Source organism: Tenrec ecaudatus, chromosome 4 (assembly GCF_050624435.1).
Source record: "Tenrec ecaudatus isolate mTenEca1 chromosome 4, mTenEca1.hap1, whole genome shotgun sequence".
Classification (NCBI taxonomy): Eukaryota; Metazoa; Chordata; class Mammalia; order Afrosoricida; family Tenrecidae; genus Tenrec; species Tenrec ecaudatus.
The window spans coordinates 146,704,954-146,709,937 of record NC_134533.1 but is presented as its reverse complement, the minus strand read 5'-3'; positions in this window follow the sequence as shown (position 1 = coordinate 146,709,937).

The following is a 4,984-nucleotide window of genomic DNA, read 5'->3' as shown; positions in this document are numbered from 1 at the left end:
AATAGCTTCAGGGGTTCATTTAGCCTCTATGGTGTCCAATGGTTTGGATGCCATGAAAATCTTAAATTCTGTTCTGCAGAATTTTCACCAGGGGTGCAGAATTTGATTAGGATTTTTCTATAGAATCTTTGATCAAGAAGTTCTATTTAGTTGTTTTTCTCTTTGACATTTTCTTTCTTTCTTTCTCTTGAAATATATCTTTATTTTAGAACATCTGTATTGATCACCCACTATAATCCCCTTCAAATAAACACATATTTTAAAGATTTAAAAGTATTCTGTAATTATAAAGTGCTAGAAATTAAATATTTTTATTCTGGATTAAATTATTAGTACACAACTAGTGAAAACACAGCACTTATAACAGATGTAGACAAATGAGTATTCAGCAAAATCACATTTAATTGGAAATTTATTTCTTAAGGACATGGATGGAAAGCTGAGTTTTACATGTCTCCTTGTTTGGACCTTGGGGATGCTGCACTTGAGAGAGAGTCCTGTGCCCAGGGTGAGAGGGTGCGGTGAAAGGGGAGGAAGGAAGGCGTCCACAGGATCCCTGGAGCACGGTGCATTCATAGGCAGTCAGTTTATGAAGGGAGTATAACTGAGTCAAAAGAACCTTGGTTGCCTAATGCTTAAGCGCTTGGCTGCTACCTGAACAGCCCATGGTGGCTTTTCGGTTTTTTGTGTGTTTTTTAAGACTACGATTCAATTTCATTAGATCAAACCACCAACATCTCGTACATCGATTTGGAAAGCTTTGCAATGGAGGTTGTTTTACATCTTTCACTGAGCTAGAGAAGGCTGACGAGCAGACCAGTTTTCCACTCAACTGTTTGTACGCCCTTTGCTTTGTGCCATTGATTGCCAGCTCCTTGTGGGGCTCTACTTCTCCCACTTCCTCCTGGGTGTTTCTGTTGCCACTCTTCCCTCTCTCCTAGTCCTGCTGAACCTCGCCCTCGGGCAAATGCTCCCCTTCTTAGCCCAAATGGTTGATTATTCTCAGCTCTGTGCACCTCTCTAGTGTTAGTCTTTCCTTTAGACTACCGACTCAATGGCCTCTAACAACCACAGTAACATTTCATGTGATGTGCTATGATACCCAACCTAATGGCTGAATTTGGCTAAGGTCCGTGTCTGGTAACGAGCAAGCACTGTAGACACTGTGGGTACCAGGAATTGTGTTTGGCCAAGACGCAATACGTGGCTTAAAGTTAGAGAAGTTCGAGATTTATTTTCCCTTCACAAGGAATCACGTCAGGAAGGAGATAGTCTGAGATTGTCCGGCATCGTCACAGCATCATGTCTTGTGTTCTGCTTTTCCATCTGTTGGCCAGCACTTCTAGACCTCAAAAGTTTCACGGTTGCAGGATGACCACTGAGGTTCCAGCCACCAGTCATCCCCCCAAGAAGTCGGAAAGGAGGAGCAGAGCAGGCGCGTGCCTCCTGGGGAAGTGCCCTGAAAAGATCCAAGCTGGCGATATTAGTAGTTCATGCCACATATTAATAATATATTTAGTTCAAATCTACCATCTTACTGCTCTTTACTTTATGCTTTATTTTATTGTTGTTGTTGTTTGAACTGCATGCAGCAGAACGTCCATCCAACCCTTTCTACCTGTGCCGCTGGTGACATCAAGTCGTGCAGCCAGTTCCTCCTCTGAATCGCACGTCTTTCGCCCAGAACATAAACTCCCTGCCACCAGTGTCCTATCTAATCTTTCAAGTTGCTGTTGCCAGCTGGCGCCCATGGAGATGGATTTTGAAAGAGCACTGTGCTCGGGGCAGATATTCTTTACGGGTTAAGCTAAATTATTGGTTTGGTTTTAAGAAATTTCAGAAGATATTTTTGGTTTAAGGTTTAAAAATGATCTCAGGGCAGTAGTTTTAGGGGTTCATCTACACTTCATGGATCTAGGAACTCTGGGCTCCAGGAAAATGTTAAATCCTGTTCTTCATCCTCTCCTCTTCTATAGAATCTTTGTTCAGAACATCAAGCAGTGGTCGCTGGGCAGTGGCAGCTGGGTACCATCTGGTCTGATGATCAGGGAGTTGTTCATAGGGTCAGCTAGTTACGCAGCCATTCCTCCATTGAATCCCGACTTTCTTCCTGTGCCCTGATGAGTTGTTGGGCCCACTGACAGGCTTCAAAAACAAGAGGAGCTACCCATTGAATAGACAGAGCAAAGAGGGCATATAAAACACAGTATTAGACCAATTAAGTTGGATATCTCATACATTCCTGACCTGAACTCTCCAAACCAAGAAACCAAAATCCCAGAGGTGTTCCGTTGGACAAAGCCATGTCTTTTTGTTGTTGCTGTAAATACATCTCTCACTCAACTTTCATCATTGCACCTTTTTGCAAAGGTACATCTTATTGATGGTAAGTATATTGATTAGGTATGTAGCCCTACCCTTAATCAATGCACTTTTAAAAAAATCCTTGTAAACGGAAATGCAGTGTTCCATCAGCAGTAATATCCCTTCCTCCCGCTCCTGTCTCTGGAAAGCACTATTTTTTTCACTTGTTTTAGGTTACATTTTTTCATTTCTTGTTTGGTTTGAGGTTTAAGTATTTGTTTTATTATTCCACCCCATTTAACTTAGTATTTATATAATTTTTGCTACCCTTTTAAGTGGTCACTCTAGAGATTACAATACATATCTTTGAAGTTGAGCATAAATTAATACTTTAATATTTTTATGATAAGGTAAATATTTTATAGCCCTTTAAATCCGTTTACTTCTCTCTTGTTTTTATTTTTGGCTATTGTTGCCATGCCTTTTGATACCATATACATTTTTATCGTTCTCCTCCATAGTGTGAAAGGTGCCCTGGTAGCGTAGCGGTTACACATTGGGTTGCAATTCCCCAGATCGAAACCACCAGCTGCTCCACGGCAGGAAGATGGGGTTTATCCTCCTGTGAACGGTCTCAGTCCTGAGACCCACGGTTCTCCCTGTCCTATGAGTCTGCATACTGTGAGCATGCGTTTAGATTTCTTCGAATGCTTCCCTTTCCCTTTGCTCTCCACACTTTCCTGAAGCTCCGTACTGTCATTTCCAGGCAGTTTCCTTCTGTTTTAGACCCATTTCACTATTGGGGTGTTGCTGGTGACACCGCTCCCCATCTTTGCCCTCTCTCATCTTGGCTGCCAAGATAAGGCATTTGGAAGAGGGGGACAATCTCTCCAGCTGTCACGGGCAGGCTAGAACACTGGGAGCTTCTTCCTTGGGCGTGAGAGGCATCGACTGAAGCCAGTGTTGACAGAAGTCAAAGCAGTTGATTCTGGCGTGGGGCACATTTCTGAAGGGGATGGGTCTCGGAATGTCCACTCATAAGAAGTCTTCACCACTGGGCAGCTACACTGTCAGGGCCCGAGGGTCCACTCTCACTCTGAGTGCCCTGCAGCCAGAAAGGATAATTGCTGGATCTTTCCAAGCAGCCATGGCTTCACTTTCCCGATGGAAGAACCTTATCAGGCCTCCTTTACTCCCAGGGCAGCTCTACATAAACACTTTGTAAACTACCCCTTAATTGAAGTGCTCAGATTAGCCTGTGGCCTGTGCGGATGGAAGTAAGTAGTCAATGGTGGCCCAGGTCTCCAATCACTCCTTTACACTGTCATTATTGTTGTGGTAAAGGACATATCACAAAAGGTGTACTGTCTCAACCAATCTTAAGCGTACAATGCAGTGGCATTAACTGTGCAACTGTTCATTACACTGTGAAATGGTCAGTACGATCCATTAAAAAAAGTGACCCCCAAACAGAAGCCCCGTGGTGGCTGTTGCTGTTGGGTGCCCCTAGGTTGCACCCCGCCCCCCCCCCCCAGGGTGGTTTTAAGGCAACCGTTGACCAGGGCTCATGTCCTCTGATGAGGTTCAAATTGAGAGCCTTTCATATACAGGCACGCACTTAACAGTTGTGCCACTAGGCCTCTTAAAAAACCCAGTATCCCTAATCAATAACTTTCATTTTCCTCTCCACCTCCCTCTTGGTAACAATGATAAACTTTTATCTCTAAAAAACCCCAAATACACTGCCACTGAGTCCGTTATAACTCATAGTGTCCTTGTAGGAATAGAGCAGCCTCTGACTTTCCAAGACTGTAAATCTTTACAAGAACAAAAAGCCTCATTTTTCTTCTGTGAAGTCGCTGGCTTTGAACTACCAACCTTGATTCTAATGCATACCCCACTACACGCACACACACACGGGTTCCAGTCCATGCCTACATCGGTTTATTCCAAACAAAAAGTGTTTGAACTTGTCTCTGCCATCAGTGGATGGTTGTAGGGCCATCCTCTCAGTAATAGACTTGTCTTAGTCTCCTTCAATGCCTTCTAAGAAAGATCCAATCAAAGCAGCCATTGCCAAGGGGATGGGCGAGGCCAGTTAAATTCAAGGGAGAGCAGTTCGCTTGGCAAGTTATGGTGACTGTTTCATTTTTCAGATTCCAGAGGAGCAATCTTGGTGGAACAAAGGCTAATCATGGGGGCTCATTATGAAAATGTTTTAGGGAAATGGAAAGCTGCATTGGTGAGGAAAAGGTCAGGAAAATTACACCAGGACATTTTCCCCATCAGAGGACAATGCACTTGCTTATTCTTTGAAGTAGCAAGAATTGTCCTACCAGAATAGCTGTTGTGAAACCTTACCTCTCCACCCTCCGCCCCTGATCTTGCTTCTTCAGGGGTCTTTTTTATTGCCCACATTTGAAGAACATTTAAAAGGGAAAGTATTGGGGTTTCTTGAGGATGGATGAATCCAGGAGTGCAGAAACCTCCAGGGGAGGCTTAGAGAGGTGGAAACACTCCCCACCCCGAAGTGTGTAGTCTCAGACGGAGGACATAGTGAGAAATAATACCATCACATTTTGATAATTTTATTTAATAAGGAGGGCTATGATTCTGTAGCAAAACTTTTTGACTTCATATTTGTTTTAGATATTTCATATAAGTGGATCATACAATGTTT